The sequence below is a fragment of the Centroberyx affinis genome, unplaced genomic scaffold (genome assembly GCF_046629955.1).
Source record: "Centroberyx affinis isolate AG114_WGS23_722 - 3 ecotype Tasmania unplaced genomic scaffold, CSIRO-AGI_Caff_v1 ptg003531l_1, whole genome shotgun sequence".
Lineage (NCBI taxonomy): Eukaryota > Metazoa > Chordata > Actinopteri > Beryciformes > Berycidae > Centroberyx > Centroberyx affinis.
The window spans coordinates 570,911-585,839 of record NW_027281475.1 but is presented as its reverse complement, the minus strand read 5'-3'; the positions used below and the strand labels follow the sequence as shown (position 1 = coordinate 585,839).

The 14,929-nt window shown below is 40.0% G+C and overlaps 1 protein-coding gene across 1 annotated transcript in view; it reads left to right on the top strand.

The window, feature by feature from the left end:
- Positions 1 to 14,929, top strand: part of LOC139661469 (EGF-like repeat and discoidin I-like domain-containing protein 3) — a 133,769-nt gene that overhangs the window by 49,270 nt on the left and 69,570 nt on the right. The gene's annotated exons all lie outside the window — the stretch shown is intronic.

The window sequence follows — 14,929 nt, the reverse complement described above, 5'->3', positions numbered from 1 at the left end:
CGCTGTTGAAAGGATGAGTTCAGCAAAATGATAGTGAGTTTGGTATAGAGAAAAGAAATGCTGAACTTGCTTTCTTTTGTTGAGCATGCTCTTAATAAAGGTTAGTGTCAGAAGGTTTTTGCTGCCTATGAGGTAATACCTTGTGTTAGATCAGGAGCATTGTTCTCACCCCCACTACAATTTCTGTTCTTTCTTTAAAACCACCCTCTGAAAACTTTGCAATGAATTTAGGAGCTATTGCAGGCGTTTTACAAAGGGAAAGAAAAGAAATGGGAAATCAGCAACAATACTGTCCATAAAACAACGGAAAAGGCGCTTTTGATAACTATGCAAAGCTTTCTCTAGCATTTCTCCAGAAAATTTCATACAACAAACAACTGTGAGCTGTTTGATGTGATAACTGTTCACAGCAACAACAAGGAGCAGCCAGAGTGAGCTGTTTTGACATTTCAAAAAGTCAACTTACTTTTTGTGCAACATTTTGTTTCACTTTTAAGTATTCTCAGCAGCAGTTACTGTTCTCAGCAGTTTTGAAGTCAATTTCACAACAAATATTAGATGGTGTCAAGACTCTCTTGTGCCAATATTACTCGCAGCCCCACTTACTAAAAAAATCTGTTATTTACTGTCAGGAAAGCGAAACCTAGTTAATGGAAAAAGGAAGGATGTCAAATAACAGGCAGGATCAACATCAGCTAGCCAGGGGTGGAAATACACAAGCATCAGTATCAATTCCATACATTCACATCCCGTCTTGACATCTTTACCCATTCTGTACAGATCCCAGGATTTAGAAAAAGCATTTAGGCTTTCGTGAGTGAGCGTTAAATGTTCGTAAATCTCCTTGTGTCTGCTTGGCTGAACATTGCATTAGCCTGCCCCCAACACAGTTGTCCCTCATTGCAGGTGCGCTTGTAACTAATGAAAGGGGGATTTAATGTATTCTGATGAAAACTGCTTGGAGAGATGGATATTTATTGGTTTGAAAAAGAGAGAGAGAGGGAGAGAGAGAGACAGAGAGAGAGATGGTAAGCAATACTTAACCATCTGCATCTGCCTCATAACTCTCCCGGAGTCTTTTCCCACTTTACATCAAGGTTAAACAAGACCCCAAAGTTAGAGACATTCTAAAGGGAAGAGGTTTCGTAGAAAGAGTCTGCGAGGCACAAATTATGGGACAGTCATTTTCATACGCAGTGATATTTTATCATAGAACGGCCCTTGCTTACTTTTTTCGTGTTTCTAATTTTGTTAAGGTATACACCAGAGACTTTCTAGTTTGTTGTGAATCTCTCTGATGCTAAAGAAGAACATCTTCCCAAAGAAAAACATTTTACCTTACCTTGTTTGTTGTGCAGTACCCAAATTTGTTTCCCCATCTTGATTGTTCATTTATTTTATCAGGAGGACATAAAATACAAGAGGAAATGGAGCAAGTGACCATATCACCATTAGTCGATTCATTCGATATCAGTCATTGTCTCTAGCCAGAATTGAGTATGAGCAATTGGCTAGCATTCATGCCATAATTCAGTTATTGTTTCCTATTAAGCCCTTAGGGTTGTGAGGAACCAATTCGATACAGGCTGAATACACATTAATGGCTGCCAATTTTCTTTACGGTCATTACAGTTGAATGAGAGAGAGAGGGAGTGAGAGAGAAAGAGAGAAAGAGAGAGAGAGAGAGAGAGAAATCTGTATCTGAAGACATTAATAATAAAATCTAGCGTCTGGATAATTCCTGCAATTAAATGATAAAGGCACACAAATAATTGTTCCCTGAGAATGACAGCTTAGCTGGCTTTGTTATGGTGCGGGTGGGCTTTTAATGGATGACAAGCTTAATGAAAAAGATAAAATTGTGAAAAGTGTTGGCTGGGATTTCTGTAGAAAACAAGCTGACAGGAAACAAGATGAAGAAAAGTGGTTGACTGTTTAGTACAGGCTAACAATCTTTCTTATAATGTATGTGCTATTTTAATGAATATCTCCCAGTGTAATGGTTAGATAATGATGCACAAGTACACAGTACATCACCTAAGACATGCACTAACACCATCTTTCCACTGCTGAAAAACAAATCCAGAGTGCATAACTAAGTACTGCATCCATTGATTCCATGCAGTGTCCTCTCCTTAATAACTCCACAGCTGTTAATAAAGAATGGACATCCGCTGCTCGGGATACTTCCTATCCATCTAAAAACATTAAGCCGCATCCTCAAGCTGGGAAACAAAAACTCCACCCTGCTTATGTTTTATCCTAGATCAATTTATGGATTGCATCGCATAATAGCATTATCTTTTTGCGATATCAGATCCAGAGTTATAAGCCAGTGTGTGGATGTTCTGGATTGTACTGTACACTATACAGAAACACATGGTAACACAAATATGTGTAGGCCAACCCCAAATTTTCACTGTTGCTGTTACCTGCCTGCTCTGTCAGAGCCAAATCCAATTTCACACCTTTGAGCGTTATCCTAAATACAGACTGTGCTACACATCCTGCTTTTTAGACCAGATTTATGAAGCACAGACAGGAGTGATGTTGCATGGACAACTAGGATAAACACAAGCTAATTCAGACTGATGGACAGATGTGTACTTCAGCTGACTTTTTTCACTACACAACCACTTATGAGTCAACTACAGGTGCTGGGATTTCAACAGTGAGGGCAGATATCACACAATGAAGTGGGAGATTGCCAGCTTAAAGTCACAAAGAAATGGCATTTTGAGGGCATTTTGCTTCATTCATTTAATGTTTTTACTGTTTAAACAGGATGTTGGGGTGAGACATAGTGCAGGGAGGGATCATTCATCAGTGTAAATCAATGGGATATTAGTTAGGGAGAGAAAGGCAGTTTTATTTGATGGGGAGGGCGGGAATGTTTAAAAATCTGTGATGGTATAATTGTATTTTATTTACAGCTACTGGTACACCTTGAGGTCACCATTAAATTGTTTTCCTGGAAGTGAAGGATTTTGATATAAAATACAAGAAAATAAAAAATATATATCATTTATTTTTTTTGGCATTTATTGGTAAATACATAGGTGTATATTGTGCCATAAAAAAATAGCTAACAAGGTGAAAAAGTCATGTTTCATTTCATTCTGACTTTAAGGTGATGGCAGTGTGCAGCCAGTCAGGATTTTATATGTTTAATTTAACTCAGCCATAAAGTACCACCTTAAATATAACAAAAGTGCATCTTGGTTCCAGCTCAAAAGTACATTTTCTTACATTTTTAAATGCCACATGAGTAAATACTTGTTGATGTTGAATTCAGTTTGTATCTCCTTCTCTTATGTTCAGGGGAAGGTGTTCCTTATGAATTGCTCCTCAGAAATGTGTTATTGTTGAATAGCACTATATAATAATAACATTAATCTTTATTTGTAGAGCGCTTTTCTTGACCCAAGCCGCAAAGTGCTTCACAGGAATACCGCTACTCCTGATAATAATAACCCTGATAATGGTTAAGTCTTGTGGGTTGGGCTAGTATCACTGCTGCTATTATCACAGCTCTTATTATCACAAAGTGAATCATCTTTCAAGCAGCGTGGCGTCACGTCCCGGTGGTGACAAGAGGACAAGTGGCAGGCCACGGTTTTGGGAAAGTAGCCAAATATTGTAATGAACTGTCACAGTGTGAAGATGGGGAGTGATTGCCCCACTAGACATGAGGTTGCAGGAGAACATTTTTTTTTTTAGGATGCATGTTCTCAATCTACCAAGGACAAACTGAATATGAACTGTACAGGTTTTTCCGAAGATTTGTTGTGGATAATTTTGCCATAATATCCCATAACACAGCTGTGATATCTTAATTGATTTCCTGCATGTCCGGTCCACTCCTGTTGATTTGCCAGCCACATAATATTCTGCCCAGGATGAGTGCTGAAGCTTGATCACTGTTCTCACAAGTTTCTCTGGCTCCTCCTCCATCTTTATTCTCCCTCTGTGATGTTGGTTTTGTCTGATTCATCTTTATTCTCAGTGAGTGATATGTAAGGCTAAGATTACAGTGGACTCACAGTGAAGTTTATAATGTCCTGGAAACTGTCAGAAAGGGCTTCCAGTATGAGCCAGTGGGGAAGGCCTGGTGGTGATTAATGCACAGTTATACAGTATATAGGCACTGCAGAAAAAATAAATAAATTTAAAAAAACAAACAGGTTAATTTGGTTAAATCTTCTCTCAGATGACTGGTGTTCACTCTTTGACTCTTGTCTCCCTCCAACCCTTTCTTCCTTGGCTAGAAAGTCCTTTGAGCGCATTCCATCTTGCTTCTTGATCAATAAACGTCTTTGCCGCTGCTTTTGAAACACTCCAGCAGGGTGCGATTGATCGGGGCTAAATGTGGGATGTGTGGGTTTTTTTAAAGAGTGCCTCCATATTTGATCATGATTTGACAGTTGCTATCATGGCGTGTTAGCCCTGCTGCCTCTGCAGCTTCTTGCCACGGGATAATCAGCCAGTGTTTATGGCTGTGGCCTGATGCAAAGCTGCGAGGAGCCATTACTGTTAGTCAATTCACCTGGGGAAGATCAGAGACTGCCTTTCATCAGCACAACAGAGGGAAACAGACCCCATCTGGGCTCACGGGTGCTTCAGTTAGGACTGCATTAGTGAACTGTTTATTTTGTTGCAGGTAAGGAGGTACCTAGTAGTGCTGTGGTGCTAATATCTCCTCCTCTTGTTTATTTCTTTTATTTTTCCGTTTCCTCCCTCACATTTGGCCCGGCCCCTCTGACACATTTCTCTCACATTGATTCACCCAGAGAGTGAGCAAAAGAGTGACAAAAGAGAGAACTCATCTCCATCCAACGCTCTCAGTAACTTGTTTTCCATTCGCCTCTATTTCTTATGCTCTATGTTCTGCTTAAGGGCGTGATGATCTCATCGACAGGACGGCACCACAGCCTGAGGGAGGTGCGTGTGTGTTTGAGTGTGTGTGTGTGTGTGTGTGTGTGTGTGTCCTCAGCCTGTCAGTATGATCAGTGTGTGTCAAAAGGACAAGTGGTTAGCAGTTTCCCTTACATTATAACCCCGTAAACATTTGGGTACAACAATAGTCGCTCTTCTTCACTGTTCAGAAGTCTGAGAGACAGATCTCTTGCAACCACTTCTTCTTCACCCCTTCCTCCAACCAGCGACCCCCAGCCACCCACCCACCAACCCACCCACCCCTCCCATCCCCCATCCCCTCACTTTACTAGCACACCTCATAGTGGTTACCTGCACCTCTTCAAGCGAAAAATGACTTTCAGACTTCTCAAACCTGTCACTGCCTCACAGGAGGTGACTTTGTAGCGGCAGATCTATGCTGTGATAGCAGGGGTTGTGTGTGTGTGTGTGTGTGTATGTGTGTGTGTGGGGGGGGTTCTTGTTAGAATTTCCTCCACCTCTCCCATGGAGGCCTGCGAGAAACCACCAAGAGAGGGCAGTGAGTGAGGGAGAAAGAGCGGTGGGATAGCGGTGGGCTTGTGGTTTTTCTATTCCCTCTCACCGTGACTGAAGCAGTTATTATCTCCTCCGTACTGTGAGGCTCCACTGTTCGAGTCACATGTCACACCGTTTCCAGTAGAGACAGGGATTAAGCATGAAGATTTCCTCCTTTTTTTTTGGGTGAATAAATACGGATTTTAAGAGATACTTAAAGATGATTTGTATCTCACTGGGTCTTAAAAATAATCCCAAATTGTTTGACGTAGTTACAGACTTTCCTTTTCTAACAAATATGTGCTCTATGCATTGCTTAAAACATGGATATATGTATTTTGTAACAGGGAAAAGCTGAGCAATGTCAAAAGAAAAATAAAATTAAGATATGTGTGTATTGTAGTGTGAACTACATGTGTGAGTGTTTGTTTGTTCTTCCACATACAATTAACTTTATTTCATGGAAATGGTAACAGCTCTGAACCAGGAAATAGCTAGAAAATGACCTTGGATATTGCCACAGTGTCTGCAAAGTCAGGCTCCTGTTCATCTCAAAGCAGCAGCTCCAGAAAGTGTTGTTGAGCCCTTTTGTAATCGCTCTGGGGGAAAAGTGTTCATGTACAGAAATCGACTTAACTGTCTGAGATCACAGGAGAAGCATATTTGAATTTTGTTTTAGGGCGGATTTCCGCTTTGAGTTTGAAAAATTAGGTTTTGGGGGTAGGCTTAGCTAAATGGATTTAGATTGATTTATGTATGACTAAAAGTTGCTGAAAAAAGTTTCCGCCAAATATTTTCCATGGTTCCAGGAGGTGGAAGGAATGTTTTGTCCAGAGAAAATCAACTTATTTCCCCAAAAAAACAGAAAGATAGGTTTAGTCATAGTGCCTCAGGTCTGTTCTTGTAGGTATAAATCTGTCTCTCCTTAAGAGCCTCCGGGATGCAAGGGGAGAGTTTCATTTTTTATATGTGTAAATTAGTATGAATAAATTTCACTCCCAATAAAACATCAGTCTATTTTGTCAACATGATATATACAGTATATCTATATATACGTACAGTATATCTGTGGCTCTATAACTTATAGTCTACTTTCTGCACCCCACAATATAGGTATCTTATTGGTAAGACAGAGGCATCGATTGACTGTTCTTAGATGCTGAACAGGTAGAAATTTTGAAAAGTAGTATAGCAGTTTTAGGTAGTAGAATATAACAATTATTGTCATAGAAATGGCATATCACAATGTTAATATCTCATATTTTTCATTCAGTCATTGGGTCATGGATGATGAATTAATCAGGACATTTCTTTAATGCAGTTTTGTATACAAGGTAGATTCCATCTGAAACATACTGCAGTATGTAGGAATTTCTAATGCTTGTTAAAAAGGGGAAGAATAAAAAGGATACTGGACAGTGTCATATTTTGTGAAAATCTTAAAAAATCGTACTCAGTTTGCCTTGAGAGTATTCATTTGCAGCAGAACATAAAAGCTATTGAAAAACAGAGGTTCACCCCTGCCACAGCACTAGAGTTTCCCAAGATCATCATCATCATCATCATCATCATCATCATCATCATTGTATCACACATCTAAAAATGTGCTTCGCTACTCCAGTTGCCCTCAGAGCTACAATGAACACTGGAAGCCTGAAGGCTCTCCCCATCGGTCCATTACTGTGATGTGGAGCTGTGTGGAGGACATGCCCATTCCAACATTACATTCACAAACCCACAGCCCACCCACTGCTCTCAGTCTGCGGCCAGAAAGCACCATTTACAGGAAGAGATGAGTGTAGAGAACCCGGGGGAAGGGTCTGTAGTCCACCAAAAACCCAAAGAAGAAACCACGATCACAGAGCCAAACCAACAGACGCCACTGATCGGCAACTCACGGAGAGACAGTAAGAGTGTGTGTGCTGACTCTCTCTCACAGGAGTCACTGCACATCAAAATGGAGAGATGGATGCGTTTGTGGCCCAGCAAGCCCTCTTGTTTTAGCCTTATACTGCGCATTTGCTCTTTCATCTTCCAAAGCGGAACACATTTCTGTCGCTGGAAACAACAGAGGATCTCCTTCTGCGGTGGTTCAGTCTTACAATTGTAATCTGGTCAGTCAACATATCGCTTAAATCCAGCCCACAGATCAGTTGCTCGTCTCTGTGTGCAGAAATAGACAGCAGCACCTAAAACAGCTTTTAACCCTTATTTTGGGAACCTTAAAAACATCCACTTTGTGAATTTTATCTGTATCAGATTTTGAGCTTATATTGGGATGAACACAGAGTTCACTGGAGCACAAGAAAACACATCTATCCCATGTATATTTTTTGTCTTTCCTCACATAAGCAATCTGTGCTTCCAAAGTTCTACCAGCTGTATCTTCTCACCTGTTAGATAGCTTTGACTTTAATGAAGAGGGAATAACACATGTATTAAAACATTTTTTGCTATTTTTAGTAAGCCTAAAGGCAATTTGTGAAAAACAAAACAAAGCAATACCTCTAGATCATTGTCAGATTAAATAAATGTCATGTCCATGTCATTGTTGGTGCTACACTCTATAGGCCTTGTGAGTCGCTCTCTATCAGGATGCGTCAGTTGTTCCCTTTCCTTTCCGTTCCTCATTTTACTTGTCAACTCAAAGAGTTTTGCTGAGTTTTGTAATGAGTTGTACTGAGTTCTTTTTTTTTGCCACAGAAATCCTATATTGGACACAAAGAAAGCTTCAAGCAAATAATTGCTTATACTGTTTTCAGTTCACAGTAATTTCACACTTATATGCTTATGGGAAAATCCATGCAGAAAGTACCCATAGCACTTTCATTTATTTTTTTAATATCTACAACTACAAGGCTTTGTGTCAGATGCCAAAATGTAGCAGCCACTATTCATGGATGGTGATACAAAAACAAGTTCCGTTCCATTCTTGAGTAAAGATATCTTCATGAACATTACATTTTCTAAAAGTTCTTTTGAATAATCTAATTCAAAAATATTTTGTATGAAATGACTTACTCTGCACTTTTATATCAGGCTCATAATAAACTCTCAGTGAGTATGAAGCCCTTTACTTTGACAGGTACACCAATACTTTGTACAATGTCGTGGCCATTCTCTCATGCACAAAGTTTCCAAACCTGGAAAACACATTTATTTTTAACAAAGCTTCTTTCATTACCTTCCTTGGTTAGAGGCCATCCATTTCAGCAAAATATTTTACTTTTTATAATGAGATGAGTCTGTTTAATAGAGCATTTTGTGATTGGTTGCATGGTAGCTAGGAGCTAAAGTGGAAAAGTGTTGAGTTAAATGTGGTCCTTCCAAATCCGTCTCTCCAAGCTATGTTAATGAATAATTATTAAGTGAGGTTCATTTACATAGACAATAAGCAAAACAACAAAACAAAAAATGGCAGGCAAGGGCCTGGGCAGAAGCTTTGTTGTTAATGTGCTTTGTTAATGAAATTATGTTTTTTGCTGTTTCTATTATACTGTCAGACAATATTTTATTCATAATCCTGCTTCCTGTTCTGCTATGTATGTTGGTTTTAGATTGCTTTTTTTAGATTATCAATGTGTGTGTGTGTGTGTGTACGCGTGTGTGCGTGTGTGCACATGCATCCAAAAAGTGCTGGGAACCCAGTCAAAGATCAGCATTGTATTTCAAATGCCTATTTTCCTGGGTGAATCCAGCTCCCTCTCTCAGCCCAGGAGGAGTTGACCCTATCTCGCCTCTGTCAGAGGGCATTCTGGATAACAAGCTGGGGAAACAAGCTGGAATCAAGGTGCTTAGGGGCACGGAGTGCTGTGCCACAGACATAGATGTCTTGTTTAGTCAGATGAAACCCTTTGCCTTGCAGATCAAAACTGACCTTCAATTTTTGGATGGGGTCGTCTGCTGAGTGACCCGATGTGCATCCGCACACGCAGCTCATTGGATGCTAAGACTGGCACCAGTCAACGTTTGCCGGGGTCAATCTGCGCTTGGCCCTTGTGATCCTCTAGATGTTGCTCTTACGCATCTGTCTGGCAGACAGGCAGATGAGGGCTGATGCAAGTTGACAGTCTGAAGTCATCTGTCACCTCTTTTGTATGCACCTACAGTTATCATGCAGTTCTACAAATCCCACTTCTTAATTAAGAGTGCTGGGAAATACATACTTTGTGAGCTAGATGACATTCTTAGTGTTTTGCTAGCAAAATTACTGGGCCTTTGTTTTTTAACAACGCAATTCTGCTGTTAAATCAAGTATAATGGCACAGTGTGCCACTGAAAAGTTGAAGTGATGTTAAGTGGTCAGACAGGTGGCTGGAAGTGCAGTCTTGTTAGCAAAACATACTGCGCTAGAGAAAGGCCAGCACTTTATGAGGATGTTAAATATGCAGAACTGCTACTGGAAGATGTGTCATTAGAGCCGAGGTTCTTCAATAAAGTTTATTTAGATTAAAAGAAAAAGGGAAAGAAACAAGAGGCTTGCAAATGTCTGTACTTTGGATGTTATGAAGAAAAGCAACAAGAAAATAATGAGATGCGATTAGCCGAGAATGATCCTGGATACATTTGTTCCAGTTAGGATGTTTTTCCCTCTCCCTCGCTCTCAGTCCCTGAACACTTACTCACGTGGTATCCTTCCTGTGGAGGAGTTGTAGAGATCGAGCCGTTACCAGGGCCTAATTGTGTAAGGCCCCTTCGGTCACTTGAGTTGCACTGTCACCTCCTGGCCTCTGCAGTAAGGATGGACCTGTTGGCAGATGGCCAAAGCATAAATAGAGATGCATTTCCAAATCCCAGGTGGCAGAAAGAGTTAGAACTGAACCTGCCTGCGGCTTTCGGCCGGCGCTAGCAGTCAAAACGGAGCATTACTGAATGTTCAGCTTGACCAGACAGAGCTGCATTAATTCTGGATGGTCAGTGTGTGGCCAAATTAGGATCAGTGTTATTTTATTACAGACTTTTCAGAAATTTTCAAAATGGATGGATTCAATTGGAAGACAAAGCGGTTTATAAAGGCTTGATGAAGGGATTTAAATCATAATGAAATGCAAGTTGTGTGGTCATGAGAATGCACAGCTGTGAAGCCATAACCATAGCAGGCGGTTCTTACATTAGTTTTGCAGCTCTTAATCATTTATTTGACTTTGCATAGACATAGTGATATACTGTAGCTCTGTGAGAGGCTGTTTTAATATTTATATCCCACTGAAGCATTCCTCGAATCTCCTCTTATGTTCATTAAACAGAGAAAAGGGATAGCTTAGAGGGTCAGCAATGAAATGAATTAATGAATTATGTCTGCAATGATTCCCCATTCAAACCACTGCTGCCCTAATTTGTCACAGCAATATCAACACTGAACTCTGCATAAGTCATTAAAGTTCTGATTATTTCTCAAAACCATTTTTTTTTCAATGAAAATGATGTCAAATGGTTAGTCATGATGCAAGTATTTCTGTAGTTTCTCCAGATGTTGTGTTTTAAATCACTTCTTACAACCTATTTTCATACACTTGCTTTTACACAACCCTAACCCTTTGTTATTTTTACCCTCATATTGTCTTACTCTGTGTTCTTACATTTTATTTGTGGTTTCTTGTTTTTACCCTTTTTTATCTTGTTTTTACTTATATTATTTTATGATTATGCTGTTTTATTTGATTGTTGAGCACTTTGTAAACTGTGTTACTGCCAATTTATTTATTTATGTATGTATGTATTATTTTGGATGTTGGGTTACATGGGAATTGCACTGACCTGTGATATTGTGTAAGTAATCTGGAACTGGATTTAATACAGTTTAATACAGTAATACAGTGTCAATGCTACACATTTAAGGTTGGGTTACCATACTCTTGTTGATGTTTCCAAGAACCCTTTTGTTCTCCAATCATTCCAGGACCATCTATATTGGATTTGAGTGGTATACTGTTGGATCACAGATATAAAAAACAAAATGTGCCAAAAAATTCTGCTCAGTTTTGTGGACACAGTATTCTCATAACAACAGATCTCACTCACTATCACTATTTGCCCGGTGTTCAGCTCTCCCTTGTCTCTCACCTGCCCTCCACCTCCTATCTGTATCTCTTACCAACTGAGTGTCTCTTAGACAGTCTAGTAAGTGTACCTTGGTGATGTTAAAGTGGTTGTGGATCAGAGTCTCTTGTTCTGAAGTAGATCAGTATTCCCCTCACACACCTGCTGTGGATGCTCAGTCTCTAAGCTTAAAATGACACTTAAGGCTTTCCTCAGAGTGTCATTGTGCCTCCGAGTCGAGGGTTCTTCACATTCCACGCAGCCCAGTCCTCGGCAGAGCCTCCTGGTCTACATGTCCCCGAAATGATGGCTGTTTTGCCTCTCAGATACACAACCCCCCCCCCCCCCAATGCGTTTTAAGATACCTTTCAAGGGCTGCTGAAGTGCGGCTGTGAATAACTTCCCAGTAGGCTAATCCCACTTCAAAAAGCATGTCCTTGGAATACACTATTCTTAATCCCTCATTCACACCTAAATGCATCATCATATCCCTCAGCTTGAAACATAGTATATGTGTCGCACACAATAACAAGTAAAGGGAAAGCTTTCTAAGTTGTGTATGAGATTGGGTTTAAGCTATTTCTGTATGGGAGATCAATGAAATCAAAGAAAATACTCATGATGCTAAGCCTAGAGATCCATTCATCATTGTGATTGAGTATGACCACGGCTAAGATATAATACTGCAAAAGCACATTTCAAGGATACACAGGCAGACTTTAAATGTCTCTCTCTCTCCACTGGGCTTGTCTTGTTTTGTGACTTCATCAGTCCCTGGATAGTAATCCTAGTAGGGCTGTATAATATGGTTGAAATCATAAGATAATCATAAGATTACCCTAGATTCCCCTAAGACCCCTAAGATACCCTAGGCACCCTAGATTTTTTATATACATTTCTTAGAAGTCTTAGATGTTTATTTGTTTTCTGCATTAGTGTGCCAGTAGACTGCTGTTTATTGTAAATTTTTGATATTCAGAAACTTTTCATTTCATTAGTTTTGAAAGCATCTTCGCTTTATGGATATCTTTGACATATGCCTAAGACTTTTGCACAGTACTGTATATCACAATATGTCTAATGTACTGTATGCAAAATGTTAAATAATCAAGGGTAATGTAGGGTAATAAATACATTTATTTTAAATACATTTTAAACATTTTGTCAGTTTTGAAATAAAATGTACTTGTTATCAACAATGTAGACAGCAGAATTGTGCCACAATATCCCAAAGTCATCATATTATCACAATATGACTCCACTGAAAGACGATAAACGATGATATTGAATTATCGCCCAGCCCTATGTAAGAGTAGTAATTAGTAGCAATAGTAATTTCACCTGGATTTGGTAAGGCAAGCACAGGCTGGCAGGTTTAGATTGACAGTGGACAGCGGAGACAGGCACTTCCTTATTCCATCTTCCATCTCTGACTCGACTTGTAGAGACAGGCCTTGTCTTGGCCTTGTGTATGTCACAAGTGTGGACAAGACACATCTCACTGCAGCAGAACCTGTCAAACACAACATCCAAGGCTGATCCACCCTTAGACATATAGGAAGTTGCAACTTTGAGGACATGTCAGCACTTGTTGAAGTAGCACTGGTCTATTTAAGTATCCAGCGCAGGCTGGAATTTATACTGGTAAGCCATAATGTATTCATCAGGTCAAATATTAGTGAGAAAAATATATAAACACAATGGCATAAATATATAAAACAAAGGACAATCACAAAGATATGTGCAATATGTTTGCATGAATGTGTGTTCTCTGCATGCTTGGGTGTAAAAAGTGTAAACACACTGCATGAATGTGGGTTTATGTAATAAAGCCCTCGCTCTGAACACTCAACCTCCTGAGGTGTCCTGTCTTTCCCGGTGAGATGTGAGCAGATGGCTCTTTTATCTCTGCCTCTTTCGAGTGGGTGCTGCGTTACATCAAAACTGCCAAAAATGAGTGAAAAAAAAAATAATTCACAAAAGAAATAAATAAAAGAGTGAGGATTGCACCGCAGAATAGATGAGCACACCAACCCTGGAGGGAGTTGAGGACAGCCAAGAGATATGCTATTTCTTCTCCATATGCATTCTTATCAAAACTGAAACTCTATCATTGCCTGGGCGTATGTTTATATCTTCTCCACTGTGTGAATTATACGGTATCATGTGTATAACATGGTTTCTATTGCTGCCCTTGCTCTGCTGTACGGTTTTCACGCTAGCTAATTTTGTCGTGGACAACATGAAATCTTCTCTAATGTTCTCGGCTGTTAGATATGAATCTGGGTGGTCACTGAATGATAATACCAGGTGCTGCTGAGTATTTTTGATGTACAACACTATTGAGCTAGTGTTGTACATCACGTCCTTGAGGTGGACCCCAAATGAATGTAACACATGATCTTTATCCCCAGACCTGGAATTCCCATAAATTATTGTTGTTATCGCTTCCAGTATAAAGTGCTCTGTCATAAAGCTGATAAGCTGATGATACACATGTCTTCCTACTCAGCTTAACACAAGTAATGCAAATAATGGGATGTCTGTTTTTCATTTTTTACCCCTGATGAATTCACTCCAGGTGTCCAAGGATTGCAATCTTTTCCAGTATGATATCTAACATCTGCAGGACCACCATGAATCACAAGGTATCAGCCGCAGCAGTGTGTCCTTGGATAGAGCCTAACCCCTGTAAAAACTAGGATGATTACTTCCCAGGAAGTATGCGTGTTCGAGGTCAAGGGTTAATTATGTGGCAGGAGTAAACAACTGGATGTCCACTTCATCCCTGTCAATCACCGACCCTCGAGGTCAAACCGCCGCTCATCGCATAGACAGAGGGTTCAAGAGGATCGGCTTGCTTACCCAATCGTTTGTGTGTGTCCCCTGGCTTGGTGACACAGGATCAGACAAGATAAGATGAAACCTTCAGGATTCCTGTGGGGAAACTGGGCATGCGGGTCACAAAGATGCACAGATGGAACGCAAGGATGGAAAATCTTTTCATTAACGATATGCTTTGACCACCCTTCAGTTGTGTGCCATACGCTGTATATTGGCAGAGAAAAGGGAGGCTGTACCCAGTTACACTCAGCATCCGACTGTAATTTAATGAAGGGGGTGGGTGAGATGTAGAGGCAGCTCTGCAGGGAGATTCCCTCTCATTCTCTTAATTCGGTTAATTCTATTAATTCAGACATTCATTGCAATCAATTATTGAATTTATTTTGTTGTTAAGGGTCAGTTTAGGCTTTCCAGGACTACTGAATATGTATTAAAACATGCGTCAGTTCTCCAACTCCTCATTTGAAGAGTCACCTAACAGCAATTACAATCATGTAACACTCAGGCAGGCACAAGAGTCTTAACTACAAGTGATCCAGTTTCATCTTTCCATTGCTTCATCTTTATGGCTCATTTAAATCCTTGAATAATTCCC